This window comes from Gracilinanus agilis, chromosome 2 (assembly GCF_016433145.1).
Source record: "Gracilinanus agilis isolate LMUSP501 chromosome 2, AgileGrace, whole genome shotgun sequence".
Lineage (NCBI taxonomy): Eukaryota > Metazoa > Chordata > Mammalia > Didelphimorphia > Didelphidae > Gracilinanus > Gracilinanus agilis.
The window spans coordinates 148,253,031-148,278,852 of NC_058131.1; the positions used below are offsets into that span (position 1 = coordinate 148,253,031).

General features: G+C 38.9%; 1 pseudogene; it reads left to right on the forward strand.

Annotated features, from left to right (window-relative positions):
- Positions 1–271: 271 nt before the first annotated feature.
- On the forward strand, positions 272–1,445 carry LOC123233384 (annotated as a pseudogene).
- Positions 1,446–25,822: the final 24,377 nt, after the last annotated feature.

Genomic DNA, 25,822 nt, shown 5'->3' on the forward strand with positions numbered 1-25,822 from the left:
TATTTTAATATGGGACGGGGGCTCCATTTATTTATCCTGTAGCTGTCTAGAAAACTTTTGATCAGAATCCACTTTCTTGGATTCTGCCAGGTGTTTAATCCGAAGCCCACAATTACTTAGAAAAAGCTTTTCAGGTGTGACAAAATTTCCACAGCCGTCCTCTCTTTACAATTGGCTCTTGTAAACTTATCCGCAATTGTTAAATAGTGGGAAGTCATGTACACTCAGCATTAGCCTCTGGTTCCCTTCCAAACCGGCAGCTTCCTCCTCCATGGCCATGACCACGAACTTGACTCCCAGCCCCAGCAGCCTGTGGGGACAAGGAGTGCCGATCTCGGTACACGGTCTGGTCCCGACCCAAAGAGTTACTCTGCGCGCCTCCTTCCGTGATGAGAAAGGGGAGCTCTTTGAGGCCTAAGCCCGCTACCAGGCGATGCAGGTGGGCATGTCGTCAGCCCTCGGGGGCAGCTACAACAGCAGGAAGCCTATGGGGCTCTTCTGGGCTCTGCGGCCCCAGAAGCCCTATTGGTGGTTGGTGACAGCGGACATGGAGTCCCCTGTCCCCGTGGACCTGGAGCTGTCCGAAAGTCACGGCCCCAGCCACCAAGCTGCTGTCACAGTGGGGCTTCCTGGGGCCATGGAGGAAGGCGGAGCCCGGTGGGTGCGAGAGGACAGCATAAGAGCCACCCTCTGCTTCCCGGCTCAGGACCTCTCCCTGGCATCATCCACATCCCTGGAACTAGAGGTGGCCTATTTGAATACAAAGCCAGCCTATTGGCTAGACATGGTTTTGCTCTGCTGGCCCTGCCATATTGTGGCTTTGAAGACCTCCCCAAAGATATGAAGGCTTTTCATCTGGAATACTTTGAAGAAACTGTCCAGTACGTGAAAAACCACTCTCAGGTAAAAGTTGCAGGTGATGGGATGGACTGCTTGGATTTTCTAAAGGGGGTGATCTGTGCCCCTCCATGACCTGCTTTCTGAAGGACATCACAGCTACTGCCACCATCAATGGAGCTTTGGCTAATGTAGGGGCTGTGCTACACTATAAGGGTATGACCATGCCCCCATTAGGCACTGATGTAAGACGTGTCAAGATCATTGAAAATGGGATAAGGCAGATTGTTGTTTCTTGTTTCTTGTTGGTCTGGATGACCACAACTGGAAAAATTCATTCTTTGCCAGTGAAGCTACCAAAATATTACAAGCCCATGGGAAGAAAAAACCCCGATATTACCTGTTTCCTCACAACAGGACGCACTACTGAATCCCCATATTTCCCTGTGTGCCTGGTTTCTTTTCATAATTTGGTGGGCAGACTTGTGACCTTTGGAGGAGAAATTAGGGCCCATTCTATAGCCCAAATTGATGATTGGAAATAACTCCAAGGCTTCTTCCACAGACATTGAGGAAATGATCAGGGTACAATCCCCCCCTTATTGTAACTCACCATTAAGAATTTTAAATGGTAACAGTTAAGGGTATGTATTAAGGGGATAACAAATAAAGAAATTATTTTTAGAATAATTATTCTGAGTAACTAGAGTAGCATTTTTTCTCACTATTAAGATAAAATTGAAAGTAATTATATTTTTAAGAGCTCTGAAAGATTTTATTTAAAGTAAACAATTTACTATATCAGTTTTCCCCAGGAAATAAGAGAATAGTTTTGTGAAATATGAGAATGATGAGAAAGTACATAGGATATAAGCTCTATAAACCTACAGAATGAGCCAAGAACCTCGTAGGCCTATACAAGATGCCTATAAATTTCCTACAGATATTCTCTCTGTGCCTCAAAAAAGTTATCAGATCTTAAAAATAACAAGATTCTAGGTATAAGATTTAGTACCAAACTTGATGTGCTGGTCATTACAAAAGCCTTATCTTTGTCTATTTATGGAAGTGGTCCAAGAATGGGCATCTGATCCTGTTAAATGACTGTGATATACAAAAAAGTACAAAAAGAGGCAGAACGTGAGAAAGTTTGACCACTCCCTTAGACTTGACAAGTAGACCATCAAAAAGAAGCAAGGAAGCTGTACTCATTTGAATTAAAGATGCATCTTCACCAAATATCCTTTCTCCTATGAATGTCTTTCCCCACCCCACCCCAAGTTGTTTTGTTGTTGCTGTTGCTGTTGCTGTTGCTGTTGCTGTTGCTGTTGCTGTTGCTGTTGCTGTTGCTGCTGCTGCTGCTGCTGCTGCTGCTGTTGTTTTTATGGGTATCAGTCAGCCCATTTGTTTCTATCTCAAACCCTGAGGTACCAGACCAGTCTGAATTAGTCCTGATCTACTACATGGGTTCAAATGTGTGTGACAATGAGCAAATGAATTCTTCCTCAGCCCTGCCCTACTTGTGAGCCAAGAGAAGATGGAATTACAATGTGGAAGAGGAATGCCCTATCATTTCCTTTGCTTCCCATGATCACCTTGGTGTCTTAGTTGTTGTTCCCCTGCCTCCTGCTCTCTCTGTTCCTTTCCTCAAAGGAACTTACTTCATGCAGTCATTTACATGACTTGAACCCATTCTATACTAATATATTAACAACCCACCTCTACATCTCTGAGATCTCTAATTGTCTGTAAAATTAAAAATTGATTTTAATTCTATTTTGCTAAGACTTAATCAAGCTAGATTTAATGTTCCTTCTCATAGTTCCTTCCCCTCTTAAATTTCACCCATCACCCATATACCTGGAGAAATTCCTTTTAAGGTCAAACTTTTGTCTTGTAACTACCTCTGCCTTTGTAACCCCACCCACTTTAGAAACTTGATAAACCTAAAAGGTTTATCATTAATTTGTCTCATTATTTAATATATAATATTTTAATATATAACTTAATTAATTATTTTATTGGGTAATTAATTTGTTTAATAATCATATAATTTATCTCATTATATCATTAATTAATCTTATTAATTTAAACTATTGTTCTGTTGTTCAGTTCTATTTGGGGTTGTCTTGGCAAAGAGAGTGCTTTGCCATTTTTTTCTCCATCTAATTTTGCAGATGAAGAACTGAGGCAAATAGTGATTTATTTGCCCAGAATCAAATAGCATGTAAATGTCTGAAGTCAAATTTGAACTCAGGAAAATGAGTTTTCCTGACTTAGGACCTGGCACTCTAACTACTACTTGACTTAATTGCCTTTAAATTACTATAGCAACACCTTTCCTTTAGAAAATTTTGTTTTGGGGGCAACTGGGTGGCTCAGTGGATTGAGAACCAGACCTAGAGATGGGAGGTCCTAGGTTCAAATCTGGCCTCAGACACTTCCCAGCTGTGTGACCCTGGGCAAGTCATTTAAGCCATATTGCCTAGCCCTTACCACACTTCTTTCTTAGAACCAAAATATAGTATTGATTCTAAGGCAGAAGGTAAGGGTTAAAAAAAAAAAAGAAATTTTTGCTTTATGACTTGTAAGGGGATTTCAGAAGAGGGAGTACAACTGATGTAATCTCAATTCTGATCATATCATCAATAGTCAATCAGAAGATACACCTATGTGCTTGAGAGTTTGCTCTATCATCTTGCTAATTATTATAAAAGGCCCTATCAACTCTCACTCAAGGTCTTTGGTCTCTAAGAGAGGTCACTGATCCAATGTATTGGTTACTGCTAGCCTAACTAATAAGTTGATTGTGTTTGGGGGAAAAAAAACAACAAGAAAATAACCAAGACAGAAAATGGAGTATCATGACAGAGAACAGCAAAATAGTACAGTATTTATCTCAAGGAGAATAACATGTAAAAAGCATAGCAAGGTGAGCTAGAACCAGATTGGGGAAAAAACTTTTTTAAATGCCAAAAAGGAGGAGTTTGTGTTATATAATACAGACAAATAGGGACCCAATGGAGCTTCTTGAGCAAGGGTGTCACATGTTCAAACCTGTGCTTTAAGGATTCTCCTTCACTGTAGTCACCCTAAAGGAGGCTGAATGACCACTTCTTAGACATGGAATAACAGTGATTCCTTTCGGGGTATGGGTTGGAGTAGTTGGATGCTTGGGTCCTTTCCGGCTCTAGAATTATGCGATTCTAATGTGGTCTAACCAACATAGTGGTAGCCTTCCCAGAAGTCATTTACTATTTCATGGATACCAATGAAACAGCCAAGTGGTCCATCAGTTATCCTTTGCTCTCCGTGTGGACTCCGCTGGACCCTTTCCAGTCCAACGATGATTTGTGCCCAGGAATTGGCATAAAAGAGATAGACTTGGAAATTCTGTGACCTTGATTAAATCATTGCCTCTCTCAAGGACTGTTTCCTCAACTATAAAATGGGGAGGGAAATCAGATAAAAAAATTTTATCATTTAGGTCCCTTTTTCTCTGAGGCAAGGACTGTTTCATATTACCCACAGTGCTGAATATGGGCATATTTTAAGTGTTCAGTGAGTCAAAATTAAATTAAATTGAAATGTTTATAGAATATGTTAAATGGTCCTCTATGGGGGTGTAGGGCTCAGAACAATAACCTGTCTGACTATTTTCAATTATAAACAGAGGACATTGCTAGGGCAACAACTATCTATGAATACAGACAATACACACATTGTTCCAATTAAATAAAAAGAAAAGTTAGTCTGACATATACCTAAGCATTGTCATACTACACAGTAATTAAGCAAAAGTAGTAAGCCATTCATGAAAATGATTGTAATTAGTATGATTTTTACAATGCTAAACCAAGTTGTTTTTCTTTTCTCATTTTGCCGGCTTTCTAGTATCTATAATCACTACATCAGTATTTTTAGCTTTCTCTAAAAGGCTGTGTACTATGATGGCCTTACAATCATCAAACTGAATTAGTGTGTTGAGGTAGAAAAAAAGCAACAGATTGGTACTTGCATACCAATCGACTTTCCTGATTAATATTTGGGTAAGCTTTGCCATCTCGACTCTATAGGGCTTGTGGGGCTTTTTTGTTCCTTTCCTAGAAACTTACACACACACACACACACACACACACAGATTAAAAGACAAAGGTCCTTGCTCTTGTTTCAGGCAATAAGCATTTATTAAGTTCGGACTATGTGTCAGGCACTAAGCTAAGATGAGCTCTTTTGCCCTGAATCAGTCAGAAAGTATTTATTAAGTACCTACTGTGTGCTAGCTACCAGGTTAGGTGTTGGGGACACAAAGACAAAAAATTCCCTCCCCTAACCAAGCTCAGTGTTTGGTATATATCTTTATGTATGAAAAATGTTGTTCAATCCCTATTGCAAATGCCTTTAGGAGATGCTAGATGACATAGTACTGGAATAGAAATCAGGAAGACTTGTCTTCCTGAGTTCAAATCTTGCCTCAGATACACACTAGCTGTGTGACTATAGGAAAGTCACTTAACCTTCCCCAGTTTCATCTGTAAAATAAACTGGAGGAGAAAATGGCAAGCCCTTCCAGTATCTCTGTCAAGAAAACCTCAAATGCAGTGATGAAGAGTCAATGGAGTCAACCATGACCAAAACAACTGAACAATAACAAAAGTGTTAAAGTGGTCATACTTGAGGTGTTGGTTTTTTTTTTTAATTCATTAATTAAGAAAATTTTTCTGTGGTTTTCCTCCACTCCTCCCACTCCCCCTCCCATAGCCATCACACAATTCCACTGGGTTTTACATGTGTCATTGATCAAGACCTATTTCCATATTACTGATATTTGCACCAAGATGATCATTTAGAGTGTATGATCCCCAATCATATCCCCATTGACCAATGTGTTCAAGCAGTTGTTTTTCTTCTGCTTTTCTGCTCCCACAGTTATTTCTCTGGAGGTGGATAATGCTCTTTCTCGTAAGTTCCTCTGGATTGTCCTGGATCATTGCATTACTGCTAATAGAGAAGTCCATTCGATTGTGCCACAGTGTATCTGTCTACTTGAGGTTTTAAATGTCTGAACAGAATGGTTTTTTTGAATGTGTTATTTTTGAGCTCAACTAATGGGCTTGCCAGTCCTCTGAGTGTTCTAAATACCGGGAGAATTTCAGCAGTTGATTCATTTCAACAGTGAACCAAAATGTTGGAGCCAAGTCCCTGCATGTGTAATGGAGAATAGACCCACAATCTGGGGAAAATGTTTTGTATTGATTGTATTTACTTTAACTTCTAAGTAAATTCTTTTACTAAAAAGCCAATTGAGACGACTGGCTGACAATCAGTGGGAAGCACACCAACCCAACCCTTAAATATTATAACTGGAAACCCCAACCCTTCCAGGTCATACCTAGAATCCTGAAGAAAAGAATATTGATTTACCCTCTGAGGACATGACCTCAGAGCAGGTGCAACAAGTATATATGTTGTGTTCTACATTTCATCACATAGAGAACACTGAACTTTGGAGCCAAGAGAAATCAATTTTGGACTCTGAGCCCTGATACTGATGAAGCCAAAGTGCAGGGTTATGCATAGATATAGAACTCATCCAAATCATCTAGGATGGGGTTGGCTTACTCACCCCAAATAACATTCCCACAGTGTCAGGCTGAGGGTTGAGAAGAGGTCACTTTACTACTACTCTGCTCATAAGATCCACTCATAGTTGGGGGGCAACTAACCTTTTCCTGCCCACAGGCATGGCTCCTGAAGTCCACTGGCATGCTTCACATGTCAAAAATCAGCCAAGATAAATCATTAACTCTTAGTCAGGAGCACTGAATAGAGCACTGGACCTGGAGTCAGAAACACCTGAATTCGAACTGGCCCCAGATGCTCACTAGCACAGTGACCCTGGCAGAGGCATTTTGCCACAGTTTCCTCATCCATGAAATAGGGATAATAATAGCACTTACCTCCCAGTGTTGTTGTGAAGATCAAATGAGTCAATATTTGTCAAATGCTTAGCACATATTCTCAGCAATATAATGATCTAAGACAATCTGAAAGATTCATGATGAAAAATGCTATCTGCCTCCAAAAAAAGAACTGATCTGAATGTAGATCAAAGTCTCCTTTTTTTAATGTTCTTTATTTTTCTCAGCATGTGGGGGGGGGGGAGTTGTTGATCTCAGTTCTCCTTCACTAATATGCAAACATATTTTGTGTGGCTGCACATGTACAACCTGGATCAGATTGCTTGCCTTCTTCCATGAGGAGGGGAGGGAAGAGGGGAGAGAATTCAGAACTTTATGTTTTTTTTAAATAAATGTTAAACATCTAAAAATATTTTATTTTTTCTAATTAAAATTGGAAAAAATAAAATATTTTTAAATGCCTAGCACAGTGTCTGGCACATAGTAGAAATACATACACACACGTGTGTATGTATCTGTGTTAGCTAGTATATTTGCTAAGCAAATGACAAAGCAAGGATAATTAAAACATGACATTTCCCTCATAAATCCAATACACACTCTTTCACCAATGCATGCAATGTCAATGAGGGAGAGTAGACATAAACTTACAAAATCATAGCATGGAGACATATTAGTGCAGGACACACGCCACTGGGGCAATTCACAACTCCAGACTATAAGCCTTGATGCCCTTGGTCTCCTTCAGTTCACTGATAGGTGGGACTGCTCCTCTTCTGAACCTCTCAGCTCTCCTGTTTGGCATGAACTTCAGCCTGCCAGTACCTTTTCCTATAGGCTGCCAAGCAGTGTTAAACTCTTTTTTAAATGTGGATGTCCTAATCCTGAAAGGGCAGCTAGGTGGGGCAGTGGAAAGAGTGCCAGATCTGGAGTCTGGAAGATTCATCTTCCAGAGTTTAAATTCAGCCTCAGATACTTACTAGCTATGTGACCGCAGGCAAGTCACTGAACTTTGCCTCGGTTTCCTCATCTGTAAAATGAGCTGGAGAAGGAAATGGAAAGCTATTCCAGTATCTTTGCCAAGTAAACCCCAAATGGGATCACAAAGAGTCAGACACCACTGAACAAAAACTAATTCTGAAGTCCTCAGGGCTTTTTTAGATGTTGTCCTTGACTAGTTCTAAGGCAGAGTCACATTCTTTCAGCCAAAAAGCTGTTCTTCTAAGCATGGGATCTGCAGAGCTTTGTGCTCAGGAAGACAGGGAGTAGGGGATGTGGAGAGTGGTTTCTACCCCTAAAACAATAAATGGCAGCGCAGAGAAAGGTAAAAATTACCTTTTCCTCAAGTAGGAATGTTTTTCCTTCAATCAGCATTTCCATGCAGCATATGGAAATACAAATTCTGAATCCTTTCTGAGGTCATTTCTTGGACCCACTTTTGTGGCGTTTTCTCAGACCTACCTTCCTTCCCCTCAGAAGTCTGGTCTTGGTCAAATTATAGCATCAAAGTTCCAAAGTGTAAGGTGACTCACCTATACCTTATTGTAAGAACCCAAAGTCTGTGTTTCTGCCAACCATACCACAAATAGGTAGCACACAGTTGCCCCGTAGTCAACAAACAGTTTTAGGTTTCAGGGTTTCCCAACTTTGAATCTCAATATCTTTGTGTCAATTTTATATAAATTAGACACCAAGAAAATAAGACACTTAGCCCATTCTTACTCTGAATAAGTACCTTTATCTGAGGAAAATTTTTTTTTCTTTCAGCATCTCTCTCATGACTAATTTTTATTAATTCCCTTTGTGTTAATAAAATTGTCTCAGGGGGCACAACTACTTGCTGTCAGGTCACTTCATTTCTCTCGGTCTTGATTTCCTTATACATAAAATGGGTATAATACTTATTGCCTATTTCTCTGGTTTATGAACCATTTTCAGATCTTAAAATGATAACATGTATGTGCGTATTCAAATTATTCTTTTATTATTATTACCATGACATTCATCCATAAGTTAAATATTTATTACCCAATGGCTTGGTTCTCCTGCCCTCCAGTCCACCCAACCCCTATCCCCTGCTTTGGGCTGAGGTTCCTTATGCTCAACCCACAGAAGTCCAACTTTCCATATTGCTCCAATTTTTCTTCATCTCTACTTCTATCCCTCCTCTCATCCTCATTGTCCTAAGAGCTAGAGGGCTAAAAAGCTAGAAATAGTGGAAATAGCAGGCACTCTGGTCTATGGTTTGCATTCCTGGGCGCGTGACAGCATTCATTGAGAACCTTTGATGGGGGGAGGTTTCCTATGAATATTGTAAATGGGGCAGAGCAATGTTGTGAAAAGAAAACTGGATCTGGGGTCAGGAGATTTCTGAATTCAAACTCTTCCTCTGACACTTATTAATTGTGTGACTTTTCTGAGACCCAATTTCCTTATCCATAAAAATGTATATAGTGTAGAATTTCCCCTCACATAGTTAGTGTTAGGATCAAATGAGATGAAATAAAAAAGGCACATTGCAAAACTTAAAGCATGTTATTATTTTCATTATTATTATCCCACCAACCAAAATATTTCATTAAGTTGCATTTCAGCTATTGAAAGATAATTATAGTTAACGATGATGCCCCTGAAGTGTTTCTTTTTTTTAATATTTTTTTTAGAAAAATATTCCATGGTTACATGATTCTTGTTTTTACTTTCTCCTTCACCCTCCCTTCAAACCCCTCCCCCATATCCAAGGTGCATTTCTACTAGTTTTAACATTTGTGATCAATCAAGTCTTATTTACATATTATTGATAGTTGCATTTGTGTGGTCATTTCGAGTCTACATTCCCCATCATTGTCCACCTCAACTCATGTGTTCAAACAGTTTCTTTTCTTCTTTGTTTCCTCTCCTGAAGTTCTTCCTCTGAATATGGGTATTGTTCTTTACCATAAATCCCTCAGAATTGTCCTGGGTCATTGCATTGCTGCTAGTACAGACATCCAATACATTCGATTTTACCACAGTGTATCAGTCTCTGTGTACAATGTTCTCCTGGATCTGCTCCTTTCACTCTGCATCAATTCCTGGAGGTCTTTCCAGTTCACCCCTTAAGTGTTTCAAGATCCCAAGGTGCCCTGGGAATCGTCCAAAAAAAAAAAAAGAGAGTAACATCATTTTCAGTAGTACTTAGAATTTAATAAATTTTCTCTTATGTTAGTCATTTGGTAGTTAGTCAATCATACATGTTAAATTGAACAGTTCTTGCTAATCAGGATATTGAATCCTAGACTCTCAGAGATGAAAGGCTCAGATGATTATAAATTTAAGGCTGAAACTGACCTTTGGGATCATCTAACCCAGATGCCTCATTTTATAGAGAGCTGGAAAAGTAAAATGACTTACTCAAGGTCATATGAAGGGAAAGTCAAGTTCTCTGATTCCAAGTCCAGGTTTCTTTTCACTAGATCAGACTGTCCTCTTAGTGATATGGTCCAACTTGACCCTCCACCAAAACATGAATATCCTCTACAATATACAAAACAAATTTTCCTCAATGGCCTTTTCCCAGAATTATGATTTTGGAGTCAGGAACAGGAAAACCATAGAGATGGAATTCCTCAGCGGCAGCATGGAGGGAGGAGTGGATACTTATGCCCCACAACAGCACGGGCTAGCAGAGGACAGAGTTAAATGTACAAGAAGGGACAAAAATTGCTGAAGGAAAAATATATATAATCCTCCCAAATGTCAGCATCCTTAGTCAAAGCACCATTCACCCTGACCTACTTACAACTCTGAGTGGAAGAATAGAGACTTGAACCAAAGTTGTCTGACTTAAAGTATACTATAGGAAAGCCACATGTCATAGCATATAGAACTCTAGAGTTGGAATCAGGAAGACCTGAATTCAAATCCTGCTTTAGATATTTACTTGCTGTGAGGTTTTGGATAAATCACTTAAGCCATTTTGTCTGTTTCTTCCTCTCTAAAATAAGGATAATAATAGCACATGCATTACAGAATTACTATGAGGATCAAACTGTAAAGTTCTTTTCAAACTTTAAAAGGCTATATAATAAAGACTATGATGGTAATGAGGAAGGAGAAATAGCTCCCATTTGTATAGTGCTTTAAGGTTTGCAAAGCACATTATACATGCCAACTCATTTGTTATACTTAAATATTAGCTGCTATTATTACACCACTCCCTGCCAATGATGTATAATAGAAAGTCTGTTCTATCAAGCATGACAGTCTTCTCCAGTGTTACTAAATCATCTCAAGCAGCTCTAGATTATGCTCCAAGTTAGGAGAAGTCTGAATACCCAAGCATGGTCTTGATCGAGGTCAATCATATAAGGTTTGGACACTTGAATACATCTAAAGGAGAACACTAACATTGCTTTCTCTATAAGTCAACTCAGCAAATGGAATTATGACAGAGACTCACTGACTTCAATGATAAAATTATAATAACAATAATAATAGTTGATGTTTATGTTGAGTTTTAAGCCTTTCCTGGTCTCTCTTTTAATACTAGTGTCTTCCCTCCAAAACTACCTCCAACTGAAGTGATAACTGCATCTTGTTTGTTCATAGCTGCTTGCACATTGTCTCCCTCATTAAATTGTCTCCCTAACCCTCCTTGAGGACGGAGTTTATTTTTGTCTTTCTCTATGTCTCCAGGGCTTGCTATTTGATTAGTAAATGCTTGTTGACTTGATTTCATCTAAATGTTCCTATTTTTGACCTTCTTAATAATCCTATGAAATAGGTCCAATAAATAGTGTTATCCCCATTTTAGAGATGAAGAAACTAAAATATTAAGTGTGCTGCCAAGGGCCAAATAGGTAGTAAGTAGAAGGGACAGGATGGCAGCTAGATGGCTCAGTGGTTAGAATGCTGGATCAGGAGTCAGAAAAATGTGAATTCAAATATGAGCTCAGATTCTTACTAGCAATATGACTCAGGACAAGTCACATAAGCTGTTTGCCTAGGATGGAGCTAGGTGGCTCCATGGATAGAGCACTGGGCCTGGAATCAGGAAGACCTGAGTTCAAAGCTGGCCTCGGACACTCACTAGCTTGTGATCCTGGGCGAGTCATTTAACCTTTGTTTGCTTTAATCCCCTAGAAATGGCAAACACTTCAGTATCCTTGCCAAGAGAATCCCATGGATGGTATTGTCCACAGGATCATGAAGGATCAGACATGACTAAATGACTAACAACAAAAATAAGGGACTGGATTAGAATCTGGGTCTCTCCTGACTCTAAGCTTGCTGTGCATTAGACGATGGCATCATGAATCAAAGAAAATAGCTGGTAATAGAAATGGGAAGTGTGTTGTCATCATAATCAAGTTGATTTCTCTCAGTCTTTTGTGAATTTTCACAGTAGCAAATGAAGCAAATGATACTTTTACTTCTTTTAGCAAGGAAGAAGGGGATCAGCTGGGTTGCTCAGTGGATTGAGAGCTAGGCCTAGAGACAGAAGGTCCTGGGTTCAAATCTGGCCTCAGACATTTCCCAGCTCTGTGACCCTGGGCAAGTCACTTGGCCCCCATTGCCTAGCCCTTACCACTCTTCTGTCTTGGAGCCAATACACAGTATCGATTCCAAGATGGAAGGTAAGGGTTTAAAAAAAAACAAAACAGGGAAGCAGTAGCTGTGGCAGAGTTGTGGCATGGGCCGCCAGGGCTGCAGACTATGACTCATGATCAGTTATCCAGGGAATTTTCCCAACATGTTTTGTGGACATCATGAAAGAATGCACTGAAATAGTGCCTTCTATCCTTAAGCCTTGTCAGTACCATTAGTCCTTTTCCTGCTGCGTGGTTACATGCCCAGTTATCCTTCTCTCTCTGTTCCTCTTTTGCTTCAAATTTTTCACAGGTGTGCAAAGGCAGAGTGGTGACATGAAATGAGATCTAAAATTGTATTCAGTCATGGATGATTTGGGTTCAAATTTCCACCTTATATTGCCATGGTACTGTGGGCAAGTCACTTCAGTATCTGTTCCCTCACCTGCTTTATCTCTTTTTTAAAATTACCCCCATGCTTTAGGCTGGCCAATCTCAAAGTGACATCCTTGGGTTTTGTCAAATAATAGTTAACCATAGTCAGCCCCAGAAGAGGGAGAGGAAGCATACTCAACTTCCAATTCACTGCATCTTCTTTGGCTTCATGTTCCAACATAACAGGAAAAATCTCTGTGGAATCACTCATAAAGTAATTGTGGTCTACCAGTCAACAAACATTTATTAAGCACCTACTATGGACCAAACACTTTGCTAAGTGCTGGGGATACAAAGAAAGACAAAATACAGTCCTTGCTCTCCAGGAGCTCTATGTTCAATGGTAAAGACAGCATGTAGACAACTATGTATTAATAAGCTACATGAAGGGAAAATAGAAATAACCAACAGAGGCAAAAAACCAAAATTGAGATTATTGATTAATTGAATCAAATCAATTAATAACCTATGAATTACCTATTGTGTGCCAGGCACTGTGCAATGTATAGATACAAAGAAAAGAAAAAGGAGTTGTTTAGGTGCCCCAGTGTCTCAGAGAGCCAAGCTAGAGATGGGAGATCCTGGCTTCAAAACTGGCTTCAAACACCTCCTAGCTATGTGACCCTGAGCAAGTCATTTAACACCAATTGCTTAACACTCTTCTGCCTTGGAACAAATATTTTGCATTGATTCTAAGATGGAAGGTAAAGGCTTAAAAATAAATAAATAAATAGATAGATAGATAGATAGATAGATAGATAGATAGATAGATAGATAGATAGATAGATAGATAGATAAATGAATGAATGAATGGCTAAATAAATAAAGTCCCTGCTCTCAAGGAACATAGTCTGATGGAGAAGACAACATGCAAACAACTATGTACAAACAAGCTATAGACAGAGTAAATTGGGGATAAACAACAGAGAGAAAGGCACTAGAATTTAGAGTTGAATCAACTGACTAAAATATATAGAATACTTGCAATGTGCCAGACACTGTGCTAAAACTGAGAAAGGCAAAATTTTCTTCACCTTCAAGGAGATTAATTTCTAATAGGAAGGACAGGGAGGGTGTAAATTTCTTATAAATAGATATCTGTAAAATAAATACAGATTAGAGGGAATGTAACCTTAGAGGGCTTGGGGACTGGGAAAGATCATCAGCCAAAGAAGGTGTTAAAGCTTCAAGAATCCAGGGAATAATAAAAAGAGAAATATTGAAAAGGAAGTCATCACACATAGCCTTAGAATAAGCTGGCATTAACTGCTGCATGCTTCAATCATCTAAGCTCTGACCCCTGGTGGGTGCTATCAAACTGCTAGTTGACTACCATTTGGCTATGGAAGGAGAATGAACAGAAATTTGCCCAGATGTCATTGCATCTCTCAGGCTCCCTCATTCTCCTCTGCCCTGATTGATCCTAAAGAAGTTCTGATGGGTTTGATTCTTCTCATTGGTCTCCTGTCAAGTTTCATTAAGACACTGTGCTCCCAAGGCAAATGCAGCTCCTGTGGACTGATACCAATTAGGAGAGGAGTGGAAATAAGGAAATAAGAGGAAAATATCCTATCTTGGACCTAGAATGTCCAAAGAGCCTTTTGGGACATTAAGCTCAGAGTGACAAAAGCAGACAGAAATGTGGAATGAAACTCATTCACCCAATATACAAGAAGCAGGGGCAATCTAAAAAAACAGTTTTGAGTGAAGCCTTCAGTAAACATAGGGAAACATAATATTGCAAACTCTTCTTGAAAACTGCCAGGAATAAAGAAGTGTCCGGGGGAGATTTAGAAAAGCTAATGGTGAAGAAATTCTGTTTTTCATAGGCTGAGCTCACCAGCTAACTACTGACATTTTAAGCCATGCTGAATAACGAGCATGTGGAAATAACATCTTTCAGGTTCATTACGATGAAAAATGAGAGGGCATTTTATTGACTGCTAATTAAAATCTTATCCCCTTTGGTAGCATCTGACAACCAGAGCAGTGACATTTCATTATAGGTACAGGACTCAAAATACAGGAACAATCAATATATTTTATCTTTTGAGAGATATTCAAAGGTATATGCATCCCAATTTGGGGGGATCCCTGTTATCCAAAGACAGGCAGGCCATTTATCAAACACTGACATCAGGAACTCCTTTAAAGGGCTAGGTTTGTGTTTTGCCATTTTTATAAGGCACTATTTACTTATCTCTCTTAATGATCTTGTTTTGACTCCAAAACAAAAGAGATCTTAGTTAGATTTCAGTGCAAGCTTTATTACTCCATCTTTCAGTAGGCAACCGCTTTGTTGCTTTCCTTCTTGGCAAGACAGGAAAGTAGTAAGATAAGTACAAAAGAAATGAAGGGGAACGTGTTTGAAAAGAAGCCATTCTAGTGAAAGCCACAATTTTTATCCAGTATAATAGGTCATCACTTCATGATAGCCATAGCTTAGTGGTAAGGTTGAAACATGATTTAGATTTGACCCACACACATACTTTTTACTCACATAATTCTGCACAGATCAGCTCAGGAACTAGCTTACAGATGTCAAATCCCACTGAGAGAAAGTAAGGAACTTTAAGAATATATATTCCACATACATTATTTTATAAATCAGGAAATGGAGACTGGTAAGGTGAAGTGATTTGTCCAAATTATTGGGAAAGGGGAAGATACAGATCTTTGACTTCATCATTATGGAAAACCCCAACCACCAATGTCAAGCAGCAATTCATCTATAACTTGCAGTCTCATAGAATTTCCTAGGATAAAGATTAAGTGACTCACTCAAGGTCATGAAGTTGATTTGCATCAGAGACAGAACTTGAACCTAGGTCTTCCTAGCTCTAAAACTGACTCTTAACCACTAAACTATTTTGCCTCTTGCCCAACTTCATACTGTTGAAGATGTAGAGCTAACCTCTTCTTACAGTCTCCTATGTGTATAACTACCTCTTCTATAAGATTATACTTCCAATGGTCTCTCAGGACAAGTAAACATCTCTCTTCATTCATGAACACCCTTTCCACTCATTGCAAAGAGAAGTATGGACTTTATCCTAGATACATCTTTACTCCCAAACCACAGGAAAATGGAGATCTTTGGAAAGTGGTCCCTGGGATAACACAGGAGGATTTCTTCTTTTATTGTCATTCTCTATGGCTTTGAAGCTCTTATCATGTCTGGAACATCAAGTTGGGGCATGATCCACCCCCATCAGTTTAATTTCCAAAACCTTACTCAGATCAACAAACTCCAATCAATACTCTTTTGAGGACTACTAGAAAGGGAGAAAGGGGAGAGAAGGAAGGTTGCAGAGACACATCTCAAGCATCATCTTTCACATATAGCCTTTACCAATCCCCTAACTGCTAATGCCCTCCCTCCTTAACTATCTCATATTTAGCTACCTTGTATTTATTTTTATTTATTTCCTATATATTTATTCCATACATAACTATGGATGTATTTTTCTTTCTCCTCCTCCTTCTATAGAATGCAAGCTCTTTGAGAACAGGAATTGTTTCTTTTTCTGTCTTTGCATCCCCAGTGCCTAACAAAGTGTTTGCCCTATATTAGGTTCTTAATGAATATTTGATGATTGATTGATTACTTGGTTGGTCTGGGTATGGTTGTGCAGAGCAATAGCATGAGCCAGAGAAGGGCTATGATAAAGAGTACTAAGATGGTGTTCACCACCCAACTCCCATATTTATCAGAGCAAAGCTCAGTTACCTATGCTGCTTATAATTCTAGACACATACAAGAATAAAGACTAAAAGGGAGGAGAAAGGAACAAGGTAAGTAATAAAGGAGAAGAGACAGGAAAGGGGAAAGGAGGAAGGATAAGCCATACATTTGCTATGAGCGCCCCTTTTCAAAGGTAGTATGGTGAACAAATGTAATTCAGATAGATAAGTCTAACTTAATTCTGACCACAGTTCTCCTTGCATCTACTACTTGAATTCTGGTGTACAGTTATACATAAACTCTGTAACAAACAACAGTCTCAGTTTTGGGCCAACACAAGTACCAGTGAGCATTCAAGAAGAGAGAGAAGTCAATTAGAGGATTTAGAGTGGGAAAGAATCTAGAACCTCATAGTCCCATGCTCTCACTTTTAAAAGGAGAAAACTGAATGCCAGAGAGGTTATTACCTGCCCAGGATTTCATAAGTACACAGATCCTCTTACTTCAAATCCAGTGCTTCTCTCCCTATGTGACTTGAAAGATATAGGAGAAAGAGGCTCGGACCTTAACCATGGGCACTGCATCTATTCTGAGTTTTGAAGCCACAAGTCTTTCTTCCACATTCACTCTACATAACCCCGCCACACACTCTTTTTCACCTCTAAGTATAGGCTATTCTGATATGACACATTTTTCTTACACCTACCATCTGGCTCCATTAAATACTCCCTCTAGCCTCTACTGAGATAAACCAGTTATTATGGCTCCAGCACCACAAGATTGATGCAGGGAAATGTCTCACACCCTTCCCAGACACCACCTGCACTCGTTCTCACTCATACTGCTCACTTCTGAGCCTTCTATCACTCCATTTTTCATATTACAACATACTACAATACAAGCATTTATTCTGAACCCCCTTTGATTAGCACACACTAGGTGCTAGAGGAGATTCAGCTTAGGTAAGTCTGTTTCCTGCCTTTATGGAGTTTACATTCAAATAGGAAGATAAGACATCAATGTGGATGACTCTAATACACAATATTAAATAATAAAAGCATTATAGAATTATAAAATTAATAATTAGAGAGCTAAAAACTGCATGTGAAGTCTAAGAGGAATAAAGAGGAAGAGAACTGATTGATGTCAAGGTCACTTATCTGTATCTTTTAGAATCCAGCTTCTTCCCCATCTTTGAAAATTAGGACATTTGGGACCTCCAGTTTTTTGGCCACTCTCCCATTCTCAATAGTTCCATCTGTAAGTACCTGCAGGAGGAGTCTGCACTGAGCCAATTCAGGCCAATGGAATAGAAGAACAAAAGGCCACAACAAAGGAAGTCAGTTAGCAGGGTAAGGAAGGCAGTTTGCAGCCAGGTGATGAAGTCAAGGTCAGAATCTAGGATGCTGGATTAAATCAGAGGAGCTGGATACAAAATGGATTTATAGATAGAGGAAGCCACCCAAGGTCAGTGACCAGAAATAAAAAAGGGATTATCGCGGCCTAGAATTTTCATTTGTATGAACAGTATGGAGTTGCATGCTGGGAGCTAAGATGACAAAGTAAAGGATGTTCTGCTCCTCTGATCTTCACACATGCGACACACACATGCACACATGTGTGTGCACACACAGGCGAAGAAATTAAATCATCTCAAAACAAAGGAAGGTTGGAGAAATTTTTCTCACTGGAGTAAGAGGAAAGAGTGGCCTAGGCAGCATAGGATCTGCAAGAACCAGCAGAACTTGTACCAGCCCAACCCAATGAGGCAACAAAACTGCATAATAGAAATGAGCCCAACCCAAGCCACTCTACACAGGTATAGAGGGCAGAGAAGGCAGAAACCTATGAACTCTCACCTGTCAGCAAAGCCCTGGTGTTACTGGGAGGAGAGAGGGGGGCCGGCCAGGAATTACAGTAACCTACTCCCAAGTGGCAACAGAGTGCCTGAGGCAGCAGAGCCTAAGCCAATGAAACAACAGGGGAACTGGTAACAGGAAGTGCTGAATATAGCATGACAAAACAGCTATTCATTCCTGGTACTACCATCACAATTTACAAGGAAATATCTGATGTAATGAAAAGAAAAAGAAAAGATAAAGCTACTATAGATGAAAGACCTCAGATATATAAGGAGTTATATCAATTGCACAAAAAAATCAAACCATTCCCCAATTGACAAATGGGAAAGGGACATGAATAGGCAATTTTCAGATAAAGAAATCAAAACTATCAATAAGCACATGAAAAACTTTTCTAAATCTCTTATAATTAGAGAAATGCAAATCCAAACAACTCTGAGGTACCACCTCACACCTAGCAGATTGGCTAATAAGACAGCAAAGGAAAGTGATAAATGTTGGAGGGGATGTGGCAAAATTGGGACATTAATACACTGCTGGTGGAGTTGTGAATTGATCCAACCATTCTGGAAGGCAATTTGGAACTATGCCCAAAGGGCTTTAAAAGACAGCCTGCCCTTTGATCCAGCCATACCAGGTTTGTACCCCAAAGAGATAATAAGGAAAAAGTCTTGTACAAAAAATATATATAGCCACACTCTTTGTAGTGGCAAAAAATTGGAAAATGAAGGAATATCCTTCAACTGGGGAATGGCTGAACAAATTATGGTATCTGTTAGTGATGGAATACTATTGTGCTAAAAGGAATAATGAACTAGAGGAATTCCATGTGAACTGGAACAAATTCCAAGAACTGATGCAGAGTGAAAGGAACAGAACTAGGAGAACATTTTACGCAGAGACAGATACACTGTGGTTCAATCTAATGTAATGGACTTCTCTACTAGCAGAAATGCAATGATCCAGGACAATTCTGAGGGACTTATAAGAAAGAATTGTGGGAGTAGAAACACAGAAGAAAAACAACTACTTGATCACATGTTTCAATGGGGATATGACTAAGAATGTAGACACTAAACAATCACTCTAGTGCAAATATTAATAATATGGAAATAGGTCTTGATCAATGATACATGCAAATTGTGGAATATGAATCACGTAACCATGGAAAAATATTCTTAAATAAATAAATGAACAATTAAAAAAATAATTACAATGTTTGGAATATTTTTTCTTGTTATTGTTCAGGTCTTCTTCGAAATAATCACAGATGCTTTGTATAAACAATAATAAAGATTTTTGTCACCTCAATTTAAAAAAAAAGAAGTTTAAAAATCAAATAAAAGGGGGCAGCTGGGTAGCTCAGTGGAGTGAGAGTCAGGCCTAGAGACAGGAGGTCCTAGGTTCAAACCCGGCCTCAGCCACTTCCCAGCTGTGTGACCCTGGGCAAGTCACTTGACCCCCATTGCCCACCCTTACCAATCTTCCACCTATGAGACAATACACCGAAGTACAAGGGTTAAAAAAAAATCAAATAAATAAGAGAATTAACAGAAAAACTCAACAGCTGGGGAAAATTAACTGATGAAATCAACCCTAAAAAACTAAAATAGGCCAAAAGGAAAGGGAGACACAAAAAGTACCTTGAAAAAAATAACTCCTGAAGGAATAGAATGAACCAAATGGAAATTGAGGCAAAAAAAAAAGAGAGAGAAAGAAAGAAAGAGCTGAAGAAAATAACTCTTTAAAGAGTAGTATTGGCCAAATAGAAAAGGAAACACAAAAACTGGAAGAAGAAAAAATAGTTCCCTAGAAATAAGTATTGGACAAATAGAAGTAATGATACCATAAGACATCCAGGAACAATATGACAAAATTTTTAAAAATGAAAAAATAGAAGAAAATCTAAAATACCTCACTGGAAAAGTGACCAACCTAAAAAATAAATCCAGGAGAAATAATCTAAGAATCATCAAAATATATGAAAACTATGATTTAAAAAAAAGAGCCTGGACACCGTATTACAAGAAACCAGAGAAAACTGCCCTGATAGCCTTGAACAAGAGAGAAAAATTGAAATTGAAAGAATCCACCGATTATTTTCTGAAAGAGACTCCAAAATAAAATGCCCCAGGACTATTGGAGTCAAATTCCAGAACTCACAGGCCAAGAAAAAAACACTACACATTTCCAGAATGAAATAATTCATATATTGAGGAGCCACTTAGAGGATTACACAGGACCTAGCTGCTTCCACATTTAAGGCCTGGAAAGCAAATAATATGTTATACTGAAAGGCAAAGGATCTAGGACTATAATCCAGAATTATATACTGAGAAAAACTAAGCATAATCCTACAAAGCTGGGGGAGGATTGGGGAGGGAAATGGCAGGGACATTCAATGAAAAAGAGGAATTTCAGACTTCACTGGCCAAAAAAATCCTGAGCTGAAAAGAAAATCTGATGAACAAATTCAACACTCAAGAGAAGCATAAAAAGTAAAGTAAAAACTTAAGGGTATTGATAAGGTTGAATTGAGTACATTCATACCTAGAAAGGTGATAATTTGAAAAATTAAGAGATCTATGTTATTTGGAAAAGGGAAGGTAATTAAAGTATGCAAGATACCTAAAGTATCTAAGAACTTTATTACTATTAGAACAATCAAAAGGAGTATACATAGAAAGAAAGAAGGAAACTAAATAAGATGGATTGATATCCAAAAAAAGGAGATGGGAAAGAGAAACACATGGGGAGGAGAAAAAAGGAGAAATAGAAAGATGTAAACTACCTCACATTAACAAAAACATAAATGACAAATGCAGTAAAGAAAAAGGTGGAGGAATGGCTATGCTTCCTTATATACCAGAGCTTCAACTGTCCTGGAACATGGCACTTTCTGCCAGGCTCAGTTCATTCTATGTTCTAATCAGGTAACTGTCCATCATCTTGCTTTCCATATTACTTTGCAAAATACCATTACATTGTGTGAACAGCGTTAGTCAGAAAAAGATGAAAATTGAATCTGAACAGGAAAGAGATATAGGATATCATAAGATCTACTGCAAATGGAGTCACATGCCTATAGCATGGCAGATGTAACAGAGTAGTAGTAGTAGTAGAAGATTTGCAATCAAAGGACCTGGGTTCAAATTCTAACTGCTACTTACTACCTATTTTCCTTTGGGTATCACCCAATCTTTCTGGGGCTCATTTTGTACAATTAATCTCTGAGAGCCTTTCTGGCTTTAAATCTCTAGTCCTATATTCTTTTTTTCCAGATTACCTGTTGTCACAATTGTTTTCTGAGATTTCGCAATCCATGTTCTCTCCCTCCTTCCCACCCCAACCCCAAGACAGCAAGTAATATGATATAGGTTCATACAATACATATTTCCATGTTTTTCATGTTATAAAACAAAATATACTGCTTACCCTAGAGAAAAAGTCATGGAGTAAATAAAGTAAAGAACGGTATGATTCAATCTGCATTCAGACTATAAATTCTTTCCTTGGTAGCCTTTTCATCCTAAGTCTCTTGGAGTTTTCTTGGATGGTTGAATTGTTGATAATCATATTACTCACAACTGATCATCATATACTATTATTACTATATACAAAATTTTCACGATTCTTCTCACTTCACTTTGCATTACATTATATAAGCCTTTCCATGTTTTTTTTAACATTTCTCATTTTTTAGTCACAATATTATTCCATTTCAATCCTATATCATAACTTGTTCAATCATTCTTCATTTGATGGACATCCCTAAAATGTTCAGTTCTTTGCTACCACAAAAAGAGCTGCTAGAAATCTTTTTGTAAAATCATGTCCTTTTCTCCTATCTTTGATCTCTTTGGATACAGACCTTTGCTGGGTCAAAGGGAAATCCTATAATCCCTGATCTCTCATTCTATGTCAGTGTTACCAAAGAACAGGGCTACCCTAACCTCTTCTCTGGCTTAACTCTTATGTCTTCTCATTTCTCTTTTATTGCTGCCCCACAAACAATCTGCAAATTTCAGTATGAGATACTATTTCCAAGAGAGTCCCTGGGAATCTACAATGCTCTACAAGCATGAAAATTCATAAGGCTTAAATCATGACTTTTATTTTTCATTTAAAAATAATTGAGTCAGCTAAATGACAGAGTGAATAGAACATGGGAACTAGATCTGGGAAGACTTGAGTTCAATTCTAGCTCCAGATACTTCCCTGAAAAAGTCGTTTAACTTCAATTTGCCTAAGTTTCTTCTTCTGTAAAATAGGGTTAATATTAGCACTTATTTTACAAGGTTATTGTGAAGATCAAATGAGATGATAATTATAAAGCACTTAGCACAGTACCTGGCACATAGTAAGTACTACATAAATGTTAGCTATTATTAGTTAATTCATTAAAATAGGTTGCACATTCAAGCCCATAGAAATAATATGATTCTATTTCTATAAAACTTTAAGATTTGCAAAGCCTCATATAGGGTGGATGGGTGTGGGTGTTCTGGTGTGTGAGTGTGTGGGTATATATACATATAAAAATTATATAGTTTGATTCTTACAATAACACTATGTTGCATGTCTTATTATCATCATTGTACAGATAAGAAAACTGAGACTCAAAATTGCACATCTCATAAGTGTCTGAGAAAGTATTTAAGCATTTACAAAATATGCAAAATAATTGGGAGGGACACAGAGGGAAACAAAGGTACTAGGCACAAGACTGAAACAGCATGGGTGCCTTTCTTAAATAGAAATTCTGGGAAGAGCCCTCTGATCAGAGACAGAAGTGGTAGGGCTGGAGTGTACTCCCAAAATGTGAGTTCCAGGACTTCAGTGGGCAGCTGGGTAGCTCAATGGATTGAGAGCCAGGCCTAGAGATGGGAGGTCCTAGGTTCAAATCTGACCTCAGACACTTCCTAGCCATGTGACCCTGGGCAAGTCATTTGACCCCCATTGCCCAGCCCTTACCACTCTTCTGCCTTGGAGCCAATACACAGTATTGACTCCAAGAGGGAAGGGAAGGGTTTAAAAATTAAAAAAAAGAAAGAAAGACTGGAGTTCAGCCTGGACTCTCTTAGCCTCTTAGTTCCCTCATATATAAAATGAGATAACAATAGCACCTATTTCAGTGAAACTCAAAGTATACTTTAGCATGATCCTATATTTCTCTCCTGAACAAGGCAAGGATTTCGAGGTAATTGTGTCTGGTGACTTCAATCCTGGCCAAGGATTAGACCCTCTGAAGAGTCATAAAAGTTCTCAAACCCTCTTTCTCAGAATTGAGTTTTTACAATTAAATTGAACATTGACTTCCCTAAGTGCCCTGATCCCCAGGAGCTATTCTCCAAAAGCCTGGAGCACTTAGCCTCTGCCTCAGCCTCTGACACCCAGCAGGAAAGATGCATTAAGGAACTTACTCAAGGTCTTGCAAAGAGTCTGTGACAAGGCCCAGACTCCGGCTGGGAATTACTGATTCCCACTTGTCCATTGCAATCTCTAAATGAAACTGTTCTTCCCAGCAAAACTCTCCATCACCAGAGAATAGAAGACAGTCTGAGCCACCTGGGAAAAGAGCCCCAAGATTTAGAGTTTCACACTCGCAGGAATCCACCTCCGCACATCTCTAGCACAAAGCCCTTCTCTGAGGCAGGATGCTGATGCTGTCCTCCCTGCTGAGAAACGAAAAGGGAGAAAGAAAGAACAGGGTGTAAGAAAAGGTCCCTCGGCCACAAAGGGGGCTCCAAAGCATGTCATACACAGAAAGACAAGGACTTGGCTCTCTGTTAAGCCATATTTACAATTTTAATTACTCCCCCCAATTTTTCTCTTATTTGTTCAGGTTTGCCTCTAGTCACTCTGCAATGGCTGTAGGCAAGAAAGCAAAGGGAGATTTCGGTTCACTGTGATCTAATCTACAGGTGGCAAATTATAAGCACTGCAGAACCCATGAAATGAGAGCTGCCTCCTCTCCCAGGATACTCTCAAATAAGCCTGGCATAAAATGATCTGTCTCAGTATTTGGGCCAGTGTTCCTGAAGGAGACCTTCCTATCAAATTCATCTTTTTATAGAATAGGAATACCTCGCAGTCCTAATGAAATTTGCTCCTTTCTAGGGTTCTGAAACTTTGGGAAGCTACTATTGATTTAAACCAGTGATTCCCAAAGTGGGCGCTACTGCCCCCTGGTGGGTGCTGCAGCAATCCATTAAAGCGGTGATGGCCACAGGTGCATTTATCTTTCCTATTAATTGCTATTAAAATTTAAAAAAAATTAATTTCCAGGGGGCTAAGTAACATTTTTTTCTGGAAAGGGGGCAGTAGGCCAAAAAAGTTTGGGAACCACTGATATAGACAGTAAAGGAGAAAAAGGAAGGCAACTCACTTTCCTCTGACCTCGCACCCGGGCTACTTCTAGTTTGTTGTTCAGTGGAGTTCCTCTCTTCATGACCCCAATTTGGTTTTTCTAGGTAAAGATACTGGAGTGGTTTGTTGTTTTCTTCTCCAGCTCATTTTACAGAAGAGGAAACTGAGGCAAAAAGTTTAAGTGACTTGTCCAGGGTCATACAGCTGGTGTCTGAGGCTGGATTTGAACTCAAGAAGATCTATCTTCCTTACTCTGTGCCCAACATGCTATCTACTGTGCCACCTCGCTGCCCTGCCCTGCTTCTAGTCACATTTATACTATTGGCATAATAATTACAACTGACACTGAGACACCACTTTAGGGTTCATAAAGCCCACAAATATGCAGAAACATTTACAAATTTCTATACATGGGCATATCTACATATATGTGTGTATATATACATACATATAGGTTGTCCTAAATGTATTTTAAGATTTAATATAAAACTTTCTGAACATTCTGTATATTCATACACACATATATGTACATATATGTATATATATTTATATACAAATTTAGATATATGTAATCTCAACTGATCTTCATAACAACTCTGCAAAGATAAATGCCACAAGATTAATTATCCCCATTTTCAGTTGAGGCTGAGAAATGTTAAGTGACTTGTACAGAGTCTCATAGCAGAACTTTTAACCCAGGTTTTCTTGACTCCAAATCCAAGAGGCTACCTGCTAGGCATCACTGCCCCTATCAGATCAGATCAGTGCTAATTATTTATGCTATTCTTGCAGACTATCCGAACTGTCCCTAGTTAAGTCTTCAGTATTTTCTTGATTTCTCCCTCCTCAAAAGCCAAACATGGACTTGACAGCTTCCTTTTTTCAGCTAGACTCTCAATTCTGACCCCAACAAGACAGTCTTATCAGCTCCCATATCTGGAAATGACAAGAAGAATAAAGAAAGTTTTCAAAGTGTGCTTCAATCTGTATTCAGAGTTCACTAGTTTTCTGTCTGGAGGGGCATAGTATTTTTCATTATAGGTCCTTTGGAATTGTCTTGGATCATTGTCATGAACAGAGAAGCTAAACCTTTTGCAATTGATTATCCTTAAAATATTGCTGCAGGGGCAGCTGGGTAGCTCA